Below are 18796 nucleotides of genomic sequence, written 5' to 3'. Positions count from 1 at the left end.
CATGAATTAAACCGTATGTAGTAGTCGATTGCTATACAAATAATGAAATTACATACACTTAATACAAAAATTGTATTACATGTTTAAACAATAGGGGTATTGGGTTTACAAAATTTGCATTAAAATTTTTAAAATTTATTACTTTGTTGTAAATCTCAGACAGACTATTTTTTCAGCGCCGTTTCCACAAAATATTTTTGCGCTGAATGCGTTCATTGGACGATTCATTCATCTACATCTAAATTTTCACACTAACCCGCAAGCCGCTTAAAAGCGTGTGGCAGGGGGTGTTAGGACACCAGCCATTTGCACATGAAAAAGAATTTGGAAAATGGAACGGAAATTGGTGCAATGATTCAATTTGATGGTATTTGGCACCTTTTTCTTTTTTGTGCCCGTGGAGATATGGTTGTTGGATTTGGAGACGTGTAAATAAATTGATACATGCTATCCATCATATCTACTCCCGCTTTGTTTTTATTATGAAATAGGATGGTCTCTGGTATTCTTTTATTCGATTCGGAAATAGTGTCGTCTGAGATCATGCTGCTGAGTGAAAGTACATTATTGTTCTAGTTTGCCTGATTCTACGTAAGAGTATGGCCTAAGGTATTTTTGAACACTCGCGTTGAATGGATTACATGGCTATTTTGGGGGCCATGCATATTTGTGCGTCACGCCTGTTTTTTCAGATCGTCAATGCAAGAGAATTTTTCCATTTTTTTAGGACTTCCTGCTAGCTGGATGGATGGAAAATAATTGTTACAAGTTACATTAATTCCTGAATTCTTGTGTTTTACGGTCACTTTAGTAATTATTTATTTCCCCAACGCTTGATTTGATGGCCAATCATCATCTTTGCCACAATATGGAAATTCATTTAGGCTGTATTTTCATTTCACATCTGTCAAAACCCAGTACTCCAAATTTGTCTGGTTTATTTGGAATTCACCTCATAAAAGGACAGCTGCATTTTTTTGGATAGAGCTGTGCATTTGCTATCATGCCAAAGTCGCCATCGGATTCACTGTCTTGGACTTCGTCGCTTCCATCACACGCAGATGTTGATGGATTGGTCGAAATGTTCTTGAATTGATGTTTACGATTTAGTTCCTGACTGATCTTCAATATTCCCTACAGCTATTTGAATCGCGACGATTCTCTTCTCTTGATATAGTTCTCGAATTCTTTCTTTCTTCCCCAACTCGCTACTGGTATGCACGCAAAAAAATCTACAAACGAAAGCGCATTATGGTAGAATCTTCTCTAGTTGCATTGGAGGTATAGAGAGCTGGAGAGCTTTAGAAATTCATACAAAAGGACAAAATTTTCAGAAGTAACGCTAATTGCCGTTCGAAAGGCAGGGACTCAACTGCCAACCGTATCTTCCAGGAACTTGCAGTAATGCTTCTTCTCCGACCTACGTGCGAATTCCAAGGGTAGGATTTACAGTAGAATTTTACAGTCCACCCAATTCCTCCGCTCTCTCAAAAAGAGACAGGATTTTTCCCCAGGACGCAGCGTGCAGTCAACCCGCCCCAAACCCCGACGGGGTCAGGCGGCACTAATGCTGCACACACGGCGAAGGGGCTAGGTCAAGTGACAGTGCCGTCAGGCCAGAAAAATGAAAGTTATTCGTAAACCTGATGAGTCGATATTGAAAATAATGTCTCTAAGAGCTCTGAATCTTGGACGACGGAAAACAATTCTTGGGATACGTGACGATTTTCCGGTGTGGGTAATACAATAATCATTGAACAATAAATAAAACAACATTAAATTATCATAATTACATGAATTTACGCAAATCAAGGATTGAAAAGGTTTTATTTCCCTTTGCTGCCCGAAAAATATCGAAAGATTGAGCACAACAAGTCGCTATGCCTAGGTTTTCGAATATAGATATGAGCCCTTGGGACCAAACTGGCATTGAACCGGGTACTTCCACGTTCAAAATGAAGCAAATCATCTTCCACACTAGCCTCTTGCTGATTATTCCATATACATGACACTAAAGTGCCCACGGGCAAGAAAATAGCGCGAAAACCAGTTGTGGGTCAAATGACCCCTAGCCGTCCTTCTAGGTATAACACGTCATAAAAATTTAAAAGAAAACATTATTGTTAAATTTTCACTAATTTATCAAAATATAGACCAAAATGAACAAAGTCAAAGAGTTTCAAAATTAAAAAAAATATTTTAATAAGAGAAAAATAAATTTGAATTCTGAAAATGGGTCAAATGACCCCTGCCGTCCTTCTAGTGTTAATATGATTTTTAAATTGATCGCCGAGTTAAATATGCCATGATTTCAACTTAAAATGGGTTGAGGTCAAATGTTAAGATTTTATCGTTTTAAATCTTTGTCTTGCCAGCAATTGCTTCCCTGAATTCAAGCAACAAGCGAAAATGGTGATTTTGGTAAATTTTCAACTGTATTTCGACTCACTTTTTAGCAGTTTTCACCGAAATTTTGCAGTCATAAATAATTATTTCGAATTCTTATCCACTTAGGATGGAACATACTTAAAAAAGATAATGCTCGACAAGGAACGCAGACAACCTTGGGTTGCCTTTGGCTTTATAGAGCTCAAGTACTAATTTCACTGCCTATTATTATACCACCTCTCACACGATGGAATGGATGCCTTTTTCAAGGAAATGTAAGTCTGGTGCGCCTTAGGATATCCTGTGATGATATTTTGCGTGACAATCATCATTCACCTCTATCAGTGATTTGGTTGCGGCATTCCGTTGCCTCCAAAATATTGGCACGATAGTGCTCAACGAGTTTTTAATTCTGAACCCAAATTTCTGTGAGAAATAAGAGAAATCTGCACCTGTGGCAACCTCAAGACAATGTTTCACTTACTAGTGAGACTATTTGGTCATAATCCGAACCCCGAGGTATTCTACTTCCATTAAACTAAGCAGGAGCAAATGCTTTCGATTCCAATTCAAAACCTATCATCGCCATCCCTTCATCCAAATCTTGACACTACTGCTCGCTTCATTACGTCTTATTCCCTCCCAACCCACCATCATTCTCACATGGTCGTCATCCATTGTACCCAGAACGTCTTTCCTCTCCCATTCCTTTCCACCTTACCATTCGTTGCTCGTCACAATCGGCACACTATGTTTCTACGAACGAGTTAAATCGTCCAGAAAGTTAAACTTATGACCAACGAAAGGATATGGCTTATCCCTAGCCATCTAAATGATGCATTGAGCCGGTGAACATGCCGTGACTTGGAAACGGGAGGCCGCTAAGAATTATGCCTTAAATCACCCGGGGGGGGACAGCAGCTCTTCTTCATAAGAGTGAATGTGGTGACCACGGTGGTCAGTACAGTGACACTCATTTCACTGCAGGCGAGGAAACATTTACTTTAACGGCTGTATTACTGTGATGTGGAAGACAAGGGGAAACCATTACATTATTATCCCGAGGAGTCGCAGCTACTCCATCTTCAATCAGGCATCATGGAATTCTCTCTGGTAAAAAATTCCGGAGGTAAACTAGTCCCCCATTCGAATCTCCGCACTACCCGCCTGTACATCGGTCAACTGTGATAAAGTTATGAGGATATGTACATGTAACGTGAGATCACTTAGTACCTTCGGTAAGCTAGAAAACCTTAAGGTGGAAATGCGTGTGAAAAGCTTCCTACAATACAACGAAAGAATAGTTATGGTAAAGTTTGAGACCAAGACAGTAGATACCGTAGTAGTACAGGTTTCCATGCCCATGACAGACTACGAGGATGAAGAAGTTGAAGGCGTCTACCATGATATAAGGGAAGTAATCAAACAGTTAAGGAGTAAAGGAAACCTTATTGTTGGGTGATTGGAAAGCTGTCGTCGGCGAAGGTCAGGATGGAAAAATAACCGAAAAATGTAGACTAGGCAATCAAAATGAAAGAGGAGAAAGGTTCCTAAAATTCTGTACAGAACACAAATTAGTGATTGGCAACACGCTATTTAAGAATCACATGCGATGAAGATGTACATGGAAAATTCCAAGAGAAAAAAGAAGATTTCAACTAGACTATATTTTAGTGAAGTAGAGGTTTAGGAACCCGATGAAGGACTGTAAAAGCTACCCAAGGGCATATATTGACATAGATCATAAATAGTGATGATGAAATGCCATCTGAAATTCAAGGAATTAAACGAAGCGAAGAACGTAAGGAAATTAGAGAAACTAAAGGAGCCAAAAAATAAACAGGCCTTTGAAAAAGTACCTAGTGGTCAGTTAGGGAGGAGACGAGACAACTCAGTTTGCCACATTAGAAGAGCAAGGGAATACGGTTTCGAATGAGTTAGATATGACAGGTTATAAAGGATATAAAAGAGAATAAATACGTCGCTATAAAAAGGCTAGTGAATAGGAGAGAGGAATGGAGAGCTGCGTCAAACCAATCTTGGGATTGTTAACTTATGATGATGATATAATGAATGACGAAATCTTCCCGCACTCTCAATAAGTGAATGAAAACCGATCGCTGTTGATATGACGTAAACAAAAGCCGATATATTTGTTTCGTAAAGAAACCCACCCCCCGGTAACTAAAACCAATTTATTCAACCGGCATCTAAGGTCGGTCTTCTTCGAATTGCTGACTTTGTGAGTTCAAAATTATCAAACTGAGTTCTTCTCTTGTAATTACCTAAGGTCATTGCCCTCGGAATCCTCCCCTCTCTCTCACTCCTGCTTGTTCATCTCTTTGCACATTGTTGGTTCCCCCCACTTCTCCATGCCTCCCACCGCGCCACACCCCTTTCCATTCTGTCCCTTCACACGAGGGGATGCCTTCCTTGAGGTCCAGCAGAGCATGAATAACCCGAAGGAAGGTGCAATACTGGTGCGTGGGCCGTGCGTGCTTTGGGCCAATAGAATCGTCATCAACGTCCCCCTCCCCCGAGAGTCTCAGTGTTTCTTTTACTTCTTACCTTTTCATTCAATCTCCATTTTATTCCTCTTCCTCCTTTCATCAGTGTCTCATACGCCTACTCTCTCATTCTGCTTAAAACGAAACAGCTTTTCAAGATAATAATGAGAAAATACTCTCGCGGAAATTTTCATGAAGCACTAAAGAACGCAAAAATGGCAAATGACAGTTTCCTTTGAAGCTTTAAAGACGCATGAGCCTTCACTAGGTGCCATCCAGGATTTTCAAAAGAATCGAGCTCGAGTCCAGCCCTCGTAATTGAAAGTTCTCCGTTTATCCTCACTCATGATTTGCAAAATCTATGAGAAAATCATGCTAAAAAACAGCAGGTTAGTAAAGCTATTCCTCAGGTTATAGTGGGTTAACATGGCGTATTTTGAAAATGCGTCTCCCCTCCTTAACTCATCAGTTATTGTTAGCTGCGATTCCACGAAGGACTTTTCCTTCTTTATTATGTCAACAAATCCTTTTCTGATACTCCTCTTTCCATCGATTATGTAAGATTCTTCATATAAACGGTCTTTACACGGCCCTTAGGAGTGTTATCACCGGTGTCTTTTTCATCTTCTCTTTTTATTCCTTCTGCCTTTCATTCTTCCGTTCCATCAGTTTTTTTTTCCGATATCTCCTCTCTCATTCTGATTAAAAAGAGACATCTTCTCCAAATGTTACGAAAGAAGGCTCTCTAACCGAGAATTCTCGATGAAGGACACATAAAAAGCAAATGTAGGCATCCCTTGGTTGTTACATTGTTCGTCATACTCAATTTTGTTGAAAAATAATTTTTTATAGCCTAATTCAGTATGTTGGTCTATTTATCTTAATCGGAGAATGCCACCTGAGTAATATAAGCGTGATGGTAGTTGTGAGTTATCATTACTCCATTTTTTATTGATCCGGGAAACCGAGCGGTATCTCTTTCTGGTCTCTATTTCACGTACAAATTGGTGGAATCCAGGCTGTAGTAGCTCCTTCCGCCCCATAAATTTCCTGTCTTCCTGCGCCGCCTCGGGGTCTTTTGAGTCCACTCTTCCTCGAAAACCGCCCTCACTCATCTCTATCACCCCTCTCTCCTCCTCACATTAATAACGCTTTCAATATTTGGCAACACAGTCTTTAGGCTCCGCTGTTTGCCAGGCACGGTATGCTGAGCAGCTGTGCTTAATAATTTCGTGGAAAAGAACATACAGTACAGTCTCTCTTACATTTTTTTCCAATCCCGCTCCCAAGTATCGAAAACCCCTCTTGGAGGAAGTGGAAGTAGGTGAGAGTAGATCAGGCATTCCCTGATAGCAAAAAGAGGCTCATGTAGATCATGCAATTTATTCTCCGTTCCGTTCCTCCACTTTCGCCCTCGGACAAGGCCCAATTTCACCCCCTCGGCTATTTTAACTTTTCTCTTCTCGCCCAACCGATGGAGCTAGATCGCGGATTTCTAAGTTAAGATTGCTACGTATTCTACTTAGGAATTGATACATCGAAATGAATAAAACGGCCGCGATAAAAGATTTTGGAGAGTGATTTTTATATTGAAAATTCTTTTGAAAACATCGGAATTTCTTTTTCTGAAATGGGAAATAAATGGAAATAATTGAAAACACGTTGAATACACATACTATGAAACATTTGCTGGATAACAATGAAATACCTCCAATCTAAGAAAAGTAACTGGCATTCATATTTTAAATGCTGTAGTTATCTGACTTTCTCTTATCATGTGTAATCTAATTATTTGAACTAATTAATTTTAATATAACTATTTATCTTGAAGGAATTCGATCTTTGTTACATTCCATGACCAAGGACACATTACAAGAAATATAGCTAACTAACTGGTGAAATGCAGTATTTTTGCAATTGCAGAACAATTAATATGCATAGAAAATTTACTCACAGCTTATAATTTCTCTGTTTCTATTAGACGCACACATTAATGAGATATACAGCATATATAGGTTGGGGAAAAAGAAATCCATTACTTTTGCATGGACTTCAGGGCATAATTTGACATTCTTTGGATTGTCCGATTTAGGTCAAATATGCACCGCTATGTTTGATAATTTGTTGTCATGTTAATGGTAGCTTTATAATGCCTCTCTCATAGAAGTCTTGGTGTTTTTGGCGAAAAACTCTAGTACCTGTTTTTCTCCATCTTCTCTTGATGCCAATTTCTTATAATCACATAAACAATCATAAATGTATTTATAATAAAATACCATGCATAACTTGATGCTATAGTTAACTATAAATTATAAAAACTAGTAATCTCTTGTTTTTTAAAACATACCCAATGATAGAAAAAATACCTGTTTAAGAACATAAATGGTAATTATAAAATGTGCATGTAAGTGTGATTATTTATTATCTAGGGGATGAGGAAATTGTTTATGGCATTTTGCAAAGTAATTTAATTTTTATTGAACCAAAGATATGGAATGTTATGTGTGCATATTATCATGGAGCAGTGTATTATTTTAGTTTAGCATATGTTGACTGTAGATTAAAGCCTGAAATTTTGGATTACAGCTTAGAGAGTAATTAAGAACCCAATCTGATATTAATTATCACTCATCCAATTATCGGTGCACCATAATCACTTAGAAATTATTTCACGCTTACAATAATGCGGATGGTTCAAACAGAAAATATTTTATCGGGAAATTCCGTTCAACCCCATTAATATTTGACCACTACATATTAAAAAAACGTATTTACTTTCCGGAACCTGATAAAAGCTTAACGTGAATGCTTGATGCAAATGTTTGGGTAGCATTTTTGTTGCATGGATACATCAGCAAATAATCAACTACATTTTTTTCAACTACATTGGGGGTTTCGCTGGTCCATAAGTTCTCATTTTTGTGGCATTGGAAACACTTGTTTAACTCAACAGTCCTTATGTACTTCCAATTATTAAAGCTTCAAAATGTTGAAATTTGTTTTTTTCTCTAAAATTGTGCATCATTTCATCTCATTTCGAACTGAAAAAGTCTATCAGAAAAAATAAACGAGTGCTAAGTATTTTTCTACACATAAAATATTACTTTTCCCTCTCAACAAATGCATTTATTCTTGATTTTTAATGCATAAATATTCCATGATGTATTGACTCTTACTTTTGTACTTTTACTTACTCTTGTTTCTTATTACCTTAACTTCCCGCACGACCGTTTTTAGCCAAGATATCCTTGGTGAGATGTTGTAATAACAATACATAAATAAATAATAATGAAATAATTAATATATTATAGGAAAGTTACTTTTTCATTAAAGGCGAACACGTAACTTCTTTCTATGAGAACACTTGGGCTTTCAAAGTGACGAACAATTGAAACAAAGTGAGATAAGGAGAGCAAAACTGTGAAATATTCAATGTAGACTAAACGCAAGACCAACTCTTCCAAAATGTACACAGGAACAACAATTACCTTCATTAGGAGACACCGCATCGGCCTACGTAAGTGGCTAAGGGGATATTTTTCATCTGCAATTGCTGCACTTGATAAATCATCACCAAAATATTTACATTAAAATTTACAACATAGTGGAGGGACCCGTTGATTCTCAACTGGGGCATCAAAATCAAGGAATGATGTAGTTATAGTATAATGGAAACAGATTATAAAATTCAGACGTGATACTGGACGACAGTTCTGTTTGATCTGTTTAATATCCTTCAATTAAAATTTGGATGCATGTCGCTCCGTCACGAAGTGTTAAACCTCATTAGTATAGTGAAAAAACGAGACCCAAATCATTAAAAATATGGTTTAATCACGTTGACCCAATGTCACACTCAACCGTTTTACTCTTGGAACACAAAAATTGCGTCTTCTTAATGCCGCGCAAGCAGCAGTAACCTCTACGAAGGTCCCTCAGGTTTTTTGGCTACTGAAAAAAATCCTTGTATTTCTTGTTTGTCAAATGCTCAGCATCAATTTCGCTTGTAATCACATCAATTCGTCCTTTTAATATAATAATACAGTTTTTATGCGATAAAGAAGCACGTGCTCCATTACATAAGTGATGATTCTCTTCACCAAGTTCATCTTCCTATTTCTAATTCCTAAAGTTGCAAGATCAAGTAAAGAAACGTTAAAAATTAACGTTCGGACTGAATCACTTCTGTCATATGAAGGATCAAACAAATTAATGTTACCAAAAAAACCAGTCCTTCAAATGACTGCGCGTGGTAAAAAATTACCGCTTAGTAATAATTAATCTTTTTCGCGATCATGAGTCAGATCACACAAAACGCGAATTTCTTTCAATTTCTTACAACATCAGACCAGGAGTATAACCTCAATTATTAACTGAAGGATGTATAATTTTTTTCGACGCATAGAGGCGGATAATTAATGACCGAGGTAATATCGCCAAGGTACGTCTATTTTGCGCCTCGTTGCCTCGGTTTTCATATTTCTCCATTTTCCTCCGCCCTCAATGGCGTTCCCAAATTTTCCATTCAACTCCCATTTCCACACATCCATCCACTCCTCTTCCCTGCCAATCTCTCCTCCTCTCTCCAACTCCGCTCTCTTCCTACAGTTTTCGATGAAGGCCATCTCACGAGTGCTAGACTAACCCCTGGGCATGGCCACCCCCTCTCGTTCACGCCCCTCCCCCTGAAACACCACTCCCTGCAACCATATAATCAAATTATTGCTATATGGTATCACTCTTTAAATCTTCATTCAAAAAGCAAGGGGATTTGCTATTTTGAAGAGCGAATTTTCGAGATACAGACTTATCGCGTTTAGCCCTTGCCCAGCCCAATAATATAACTTTGTATAATATCAGAATGATGCAAGTATTTCTCACAACACATGCCACATGAAAGTAAAAAAAATGTTTTTATATTTATACAATATTTTCCTTCGCCGTTAGCATTCCCGAAGTGTCCACCTCCCGCCCAAATCTGCTTTCGTCCATTCTCTCCTCTTGTCCATCAAATTGTCCCTCTCTCCTTGCTCTATGTCCCCTCCATCCTTCCAATTTTCGATGAAAGCCATCTCGCGAGTGCTAAAATAGCCCCTGGGTTCGGCCGTCCTCCCTCTCTCACCTTCCCTTCCTGCAACACTGTGGGATGATAAAGGGAAGTTGAGGAGGCGGCATGGAAAGATTGGGGGGGAGAAAGAAATGAAGGAAGAAGTGATGGAGTGAATAGGTATGGGAGAGATGAGAGTGGACTCTCCACGTGGAACAGGAGTGCTCGTTGCTGGATGAGAGAGGGGGGGGAGTAGGGACGCGGTATTTATGTGTCGTCGGTGCCGTGGGCGAGATGAAAAACCCGTCTGCAATGTAGTTGAAAGAATGAAAGAGAGAGAGGAACATGGGCCTTATTCTAATTCAATTAATCTAATTCAATCTTGAGTTCTCAATCTACCTGGGTGTTTCTAATTTCAGAGTCTTGTTGAGTTTGAGAAAGAATTCGTATACAAGCAAATAACTCCAAATCAAGTTTTATGAACTAGAGTGATTTTGAACATTCTGTGACAAATTTACCAAATAATAAAAGACACAGTGTCCGGCGTGATGCGGTGGAAATCTTTGATATTCAGCTTATTAAAACAACTTGTCTGTTTTCCCACTATTTTATTTTTACCGACCATGGTTTCGGCAGCTTGTGCCATTGTCAAGGTCTTACAAAATATTTTCCTGGCTTTAAGATTTCTTCAAAATGCCCATGAGTCGAGTTATAAATAGCGTCGGTAAGATGACATGGAAGAGGAGGATAGACTTTGGAGATAGGCTTCTTCGGAGTGTTGATGGAGAAGGGGAGATATCGGCATAGGGATGGAGCAGGGGGCCACATCACTTCCGGGAGACTTGATTGCTGGGCCGTGACCGCGGATATCCGCAGCAAATGGCACGGCAAAGGCAGGACGCGTGGCTGGGATTGCCCCCACCGGAGGTCAGATAAGTATCAGATCAAACAAGGTGGCAGCAGTGGCCGGGTGGCTAAAAAGAGAGAAGGTTGCCCCATTTTGGAAAAGCCACGCCTTCGTATAGCATGTCATGTTCACGGGGTCGTAGAAAGAGGATGGGATGTTATTTATTAGCAGAAAAAGGATTGCATTGCGACTCACTGCGTTTCATGTGGAAGCGCCATGGTATCAACAGTTCCAGTACGTATACCTACCCCAAACGGAAACGCATAAAGATAGAATATTTTGTAAGCACTCCATTTTATGGAATTATCACCATTAATGTTCATAATTATCACAATCAATGCTCATTCACATCGATCATCATCCAGCACATCAAGTGCCAGAGCCTTTCAATCGAACCCTAACTTCGCTGAAATCTTCAACAGAAATTGAGGCGCAGCGATTTCCGTCGGTGATGGTCTAAAACTCAGCAAATTACTCTTGGATAATTTATCGAAAGTTCTCCGCTTAAATTAATGAGAAAATTGAGCTTTTGACTATTTTTTTCACCGTAGCTCGTAGCGTTAGGCGTAGACAGCGTAGATATAACCGAGAATCATGGACTTAAAATGTATCTTATTTGCGTATTTAGGGAATATAGGGAGTATAATATTCTAGGCACCTAAATGGCAGACCAAAAATATTCTAATATAAATTCTATGGGGCAAACGTTAGATTATAGAAAGTCTATAGCAATTGGGTTTTATCAAAAATTCCCAGCATCACAAATGAGGGTTTTACGAGAGAGACTTCAGTATATATGTGTGTGATAAGCTACTCGTAAATATACTAATTTCATTTTCACAAAATATGCAGCTTCGAGACCTCTTATACTGTATAAATGGGTGAAAATTTACTATAGAAAAAATTTACTAACTATATAAAAGTGCTAACAATACCTTAGAGTGAGTGGTCTTGAATTTGATTTTCCTTGTCAAAGTAAGACGGTGTTTCCGCAATAGGAAAATGGTAACTGTATTGGCTTCTCAAGAGAAATCTCAATTCTGGTCTAGGCTCTCATCCCTCAGTACTCCCCACTCCAAACTATTATTCTGACTTTGCCAAGGGAACAAATCAAATCTTCGAGGTAAGTGAGTGGACTGTGTAAGTTTTTATTTTTTAGTAGTTTTTCAGCATAAATTATTATATCTCTCGTCGCTGACATCCTTTATAACCTCTCAAACCTTCCCTGTGTTTCCCAGCAGGAGTACGGCCTTGGGGAATTAAATTATTTCAACAATACTGGTAAATTTTGGAGAAGAAAATTCAAGACGGTATGTTGAAAAACGGAGCTGCACTTAAGTTATGCTCGACTCGATATCAACAAATATATTAACTCCCAATTATGATAATAGCGCAAAGCTAAGAATTTTTCTGCAAATGACACCCGATATAGTGTGCGAACATAATAACATATAAGCGCAGCCTACTTTTAAGTCGCTCTTCAAGTTTTTCAAATTTTGGAAATAAATAATGGGAAGAAACTGAGCGACCAGACGAAATAAGATGTAAGCATGAGGTCATCCACCCAAAATTTAAGCAATATGTCACTTGGACATGGGTTTAAAAAATATAAGGCAATATTAATCACATATTGCCGGTGTTGAGAAAGCATTTTGGAATTGTACTGAGCATTTATACGGCATAAGACACTTTCGTGGCGTTGTACAGGAAGAATGAGCCTTCAGATGTTTACAGTGAAACTCTTCCATCTTTTTTCGAATGTCAGTCTAGCTCAAGTTTCAGGGTGAAGAATTTCGGGAGAAATGTCGTACAGCATCCATTCGGGCTCAAATTAGTTCCTGGAAGTTGAAACGGAAAGGAGATGTGATCAAGTTTGCCGTTGGTAGGAGTGGAAGATGGGAAACAAGGGGTAGTGGTCAAAGGGTGAAATAAAAAAGGCGGAAAACAAGGGAAGCCGAAATTTATGGAAAAGTGCAAACAGAGAGAATGAGAAAATGTCCACTTCATAGGAAGAAGGAAATCTGAGTGGGGTGTATAAAACCCGCCACGAAGAGTGATGTGGATAACCCTTTGGCCGTAGTCTTCAACCGTAGTGCACAGCTATACTAACTCACTCTCTCTGAAGAAGGACCCAATACTTTTTTACAAAAAAATATACTAATTGTAAAACGCAAAATTCAGAATATTGAGGCGTTATCGTGTAGAAATTTAATATCAATACTCCCAAGAAAATTGCCCTTGCCCTTTGCCGTTTTTTTCATCGTTTGCCCTATATTTCATTAAAAACTAGATTAAAATACATACGAGCACGAATTTGAGCAAGAATATTATAATTTTTTCTTATTCGAAAAAACCAAAAAGAGAAAATAATTCAAAAAGGCAGAAAGACTTTTAAGAATTTACACTTTGATAATGGCAAAAGTGTCGAAACCGTGGTCAGCGATAAATTTTCAGTGTGGGGCGCACAAAGTAAGTTTTATTTTCCCATATGGAATGCAAATTCGGAAACGCTAAAAAGCAATACAGGAGTTCAAATACAAGATATTAACTGCTAGTGAAAGATTTGTTTTATAAAGGCCGTTCTACACGGAGCACGTACTTGCACAATCCGACGTGTGCACGAAGGCGCAGTCGAAATTGCCTCCTTTAAAGCGGTGAATTGCTGGAACCAATGCGAGAATGCGTGGACGTGAGATGGCAAAATAGCCCCTGTTTTCATTTTGTTCACGCATTCGCGCAATTCCACGCCATTTTAGAAAAAAAGCAGTTCTAACCTGCGCAATTCCGTTCCCCGTGTGAAACACCCTTAAGAGAACGTGGCATCTCACTGAGGACGTTTCACAAAAGGGTCCAGGAAGGACGCATATGTGGTAGGAAAGAAGCTGGTGGGGTTTCCTGAGACGTGGTGGAAGAAGAATGGAGCGCGACAGCTGCAACGCGGCCAACGGGGCAAGAAAGACAAGCGAAGAAGGAGGCGTTTATGGAAAATGGAAGCAGTGACGCGTAGAAAAGGGGGGGGGGAATTTTGAGAGGGCACAGTGGGAGGAGGGGAGGTGATGATTACGACGTTCGTAATGACTATTTCTTTCCTTTTCAGCACCCAAGCACTCCTCACCAACACCAGCACCACGGCAGTCACTTCCCTGTCTCCAGGGACCGTCATTTTTGCCGCACTCGCAGTGCAATCAGAATTGGGTGGTGCGCGTGGACGATCAGAAATGTCCCCGGACGTCGCAAAGGCGTAATGCGAAGGGTCGATCCATGTGACGGGATATTTGTAGAGTGAAGGGCTACACATTTTAACCCTATGCTCGATGAGTGCCTTTGCTTCTACTGCGATTAAATCATATCGAAATCGCTTCACCGAGTAGCGATTGGGGTAAGAAATAGGCGAGTTCTCCCCAATCTCATTTTTGGGCAATTACGGACTGATAGCTCTACTCCACCTCATCTGAATTCCAACCCCTGAGATGAATCACCGTGAAAAAGTTTTGAGAGCTAATCATTTTTAAATTCTTTTCGCTTCCTACTCCATCCACACCATACCCTCTGTAAGGGTTGATGAGAATCGTGTAATGCACAGGTGGTATTAGGCTTTCACAGAAAAGTAGTTATTTGTAACTTAATATTGATTTTTTGCTATTGATTTCCATTTTTCACCCTAGCAAAGTTAATAACTTAAGTGAATTATACCGTAAGTGATTTATACTTATTAATGCCGAAAATTTTCACTTGTAAATTAACACTAAATTCATGGAAAATTATTCACACCTTTAAAACTTTGAAAATTTTAATATTTTAAATTGTGGGTTGGCATATCTTCTTCTCATCACGAGCCAACCCAAATTGATATAAGTTGGCGTTGAATGCAGGTTGATTGACGTTCGATAAATAGTATATAAATATAATAATGAGGTGTAATAAATATCGGCGGTGTAGTGAAGTATAAATATGACCCATAATAAACGAATACAGGGTGTGCTCCAAAAGTAATGAAATTATTTTCTTAAAAAGAAAATTATTGAACATATTTGCAAAAACAATTAACATTCTTCTAATTACTGCCCTAGGGTTTCTGCTTATTTTTTTCCGGCGAATTTGCCTTTACAGGTACTCGCTCGGGAAGGTTTGCCTTTACAGGTACTCGCTCTTCGGGGACCTCTCGCAAGGTCCTCGTCACGACTGATTGTTTCTCTTCTATGGGCGAAAAATTGATTAATTTCAGGAATGCCTTAATATAAGGAAACAGTCTCCTGGGGCGACGTTTGTACTACACGGGGTTAGGGCAGCGTTTGAACCTCGTGCTTTGCCAGGAACTCGTGGACTCGTAGCGCGTTGCGGCAAGACGCGTTGTCGAGATGGATTTTCCAGGTGGCGGAGATGCATTTTTTCGTCCTGATGATCCTATTTAGGAGTCTTTCCAGTACGTACATGTAACAGACAGCATTAAATGTCTGTCCTTGAGAAAAAAATCCTTATAGACCAATCCTTTCCTGTCTAAAAAGACAATGAGCACTTATTTCATTTTTTATTTCGTCATTCTTGCCATTTTGGGTACTTATCTCTTACCGGTCCTATTATTAATGGCCTTTAATCACCTCAAAACTTTTGATTAGGGCAGAAAAGGGCCCCCGTAAGCTTCGCATATCGTTTTGTTTGACTCCTCTATACATTTTTACAGTTTAACACAGAACTTAAACTTTACTCGATTGTCGATTCCATTTTTTTCGTGACACGGTCGGCGCGCAGTGTTTTACAATAACTCATGTCCTGCCGATTTCACAGCTTGTAGATGACTAAAGCTGGGATTGTGGTAAAGCATAGCGTTGGCCCCATCTAATACAAGTAGTTTGTTCCCACTCCGACCAATAAAAGCGCTGCAGAAAATTCAATTGCATTATTTCGGAACGCACCCTATAAATATCGGCGGAATGAAAGGGACGGAGTCAAAGTAGGCGACGACTTTTATGCTTGGTTATGCACTATGCTGTGAAGATCGGTGAATAGGTATGCTGATGTTGGAACAAACGCAGACATGTTATTTCTCACCCAGGGGAGGGTTTGAGAACACACCGTCCATACATTCGTTGACCCCGTTTCGTTAAAAAAGAAAAAGCGAACGTCGCCTCCCCTGGGATTTCACTACTCAATACGCCTTGAAGTAGGAATGCCACCAAGTGGATAGGGCTGCGTTAGTATCCAATGGAATGCAATTGGTTACGGATGCATGGGCGCAGAAATGCACAGAAAAATTTGTCATGGCTCTATGCAGCAGACTATGAATTGGAAATTGTCTCCATGAGTCGCCACTAATTGAAGAACACCGACTGACTATTTTCCCACATAGCATGGGAAATTGACAGCAGCTTTTAATTTGCATGCAGCATATTAAATGTATGTAAATTGGTAAACTAAGAGACAACTGATTTTAAACAATCGTTAAAATATGCTAGTCAGAAGTGTAAATTAGGTGTATGATTAGGTTGTTACAAGTCTTTCCACTGCCAGGATCAACTACTTTAAATTTTGCAAGCCTAAAATATCTATACCGTAACAACTTGTGTCAGACTAAGGGGAGAAAAATGCCTGATGTATTCTCTCAAGTGTACTTTATATTTGGCACCTTGGCATGTAGGCAATTTGGATTAATGTGTATGCATTTAAATTGAAAAATAGAATCTACGCAGGCTTGTTTGATAGACAAGAGAACCAGAAATTTTAATCATTCATGTTTCACTAAAGATTTTTTAGAAAGAAAGAAGTTTAAGATCTCGAAAAAATTCAAGCAAAAAAGTGCTCTAATGTATGAAATATTCACTTTCTATAGAAAATTATAAAAATGATCGCTAAAATAGAATGGGACTTGGAAATTCAAGCAAACGCCAGACCATCCAAAGTAAGATCGAGATCTTTCAGTCTGTTTCCCGGAAGCATGACCAAAAGTCATTGTTTTAGAGTTAGTATACATCCCTTAAAATAATATATTTTTCAACCGGAGTCTGGTCATCCAGTGTAGAAAGGCACTGAAAAAGAACAATTGGAGAGTAGGGCAATGTAGGGCGACAGTAGCAGTGCCTGGTGGGGATGGAAGGAGCTGTCGCCGGTGGAAGGGTGCTGGGCACAAGGGGAGAGTGGAGATCAGAGACACGTCAGCGGATGAAGAGAGTGAAGGGTTAGACGGAAGGGTGCGTTTCGGGGAGACTGTATTCTGGTGCCACGTGCGCAGAAATACAGGACAAAGGAGGAACATGGGGGTGGGAAAGACGATATTGGGCCAACACGCATAGTAACAGGGATCATTCGCGGATGTGCTGCGGCGACTGGCCTTAAAACCATCCTCGTCGGTGGCTGAATCGGGTTTTTCGGCCCGGAAAAGGAAGAGAGATGAGCAGTGCGGATGCATTGGGATTTTGACGGACGTTTGGTGGGTCACGGGCTGTGAAGGGGGAAAGCATGCGAATTAGGATTCCGTGCGCTGCCGAGCGTGGTGGGCACGTGACAGGGCGGTGCGGAATGATTCATTCCATTGTTCGTTTTATCCACTCGATATATTGCAGCGCTTTCCCTTCACTTCGCTTCCGAGCGCGGTCCATTGCATTGCAAATTTCGGCGTGGAGCATTCCTTGGGGATTAGTCACGCTGTGGTCTGATACCGAGAGGGATTGACTTTTGCCATTCGATACTCCAACGGCAACGCAGCGGTCATTTATGTTGTTTGATTGAACGATAAACACGAAGAAAGACCGAAACGCAGTCTGTGCTATTTTATAACGAATCCTTCAAAACATCTTTATACTCGTTTTATAATTACCATTTAATGTAAAACCGTTTTCCAAGCTCTTATGTTTTTTGCTGAATTTTATCCACAATTTTTTCCATCACATATTTCAAGGATGCTAAATGTTTCAACACTCGACAATTCTGGCAGTTCCATATAATTTGTGATAACAACTTGCATTGAATATGGAGGGGAAGACTAAAAGTTGTAGAGATTAGCATTAATTGCGCACATAGAATTAATAATATTCACCAGCATGCTAAGGGAACCAATTTGTTTCAGCATCGTTAGAGAAGACATCGTGTAAAATATTAGTAAATTTGATCGAGATTAAACGCTTAAAACTTCTGAGACTAAATTTTAAACACGACCTCAAAACTTGATCTTTACTTGAGGTAAGTTAATACTTTTCAGAACTTAGCCATTAATAGATGCGTGATATGAATCTAAAGATAAGGATAATGAAAATGCCAAAAGATATTGTTATGATGTTATCCAGGTAACTTACGCATGTAGTACACAGCAAATGCTAACGCTAGAAAAATAGATCATTGATCCTTGGAGTAAATTAAAGAACCTAGACGAAAGAATGGCATCAAATAGAGTAAAGTAAACATAAAAGAGTAATGATATAGCGAAAGGTGAGTGAGAATGAAAAATCAATTGAGAAGTGGTAAAATCAGCACTTAGTCACTCAGATGTGGCAAGAAAGGTGGCGATGGGATAGAGGATGACAAATCAGATGGTGGAGACGAGAAAGAAGCCCTCGGCTGCTTTCAGATGAAAAGGCATGGAAAATGAGTGTTAGCGAGAAAATTGGTGAATCAGAGACACAACCTGGATTATGGAAAGCGAAGGAGAGAGAGAAAGAGGATACACTTGGTGGAGAACAAAGGGAAACGCGGATTATCGTCTAGGATTATAAATGAAGCAAGGAGCGACGTAATTAGGGTTGTAGTATGAGACGAGAGTGAGCAAAACGTGGCGTCATGGCAATGTTTTTCATGTGAATAAAGATCCACTTCGCGGTGCTCGCGACAATGCTCGTTGTTAGGGCTGATTGGACCCTTTTTGGGTGACAAAAGAAGCTGCGCAAGAATTTGGGGAGATTTGCGACTTTGGCGAGAATAAAGTGACAAGGTAAAAATGAAAGCGGAATAAATGGAGGA

Source organism: Ischnura elegans, chromosome 1, assembly GCF_921293095.1.
Source record: "Ischnura elegans chromosome 1, ioIscEleg1.1, whole genome shotgun sequence".
NCBI lineage: Eukaryota > Metazoa > Arthropoda > Insecta > Odonata > Coenagrionidae > Ischnura > Ischnura elegans.
The sequence above is the reverse complement of the archived record's forward strand: the minus strand, read 5'-3'. Positions refer to the sequence as shown.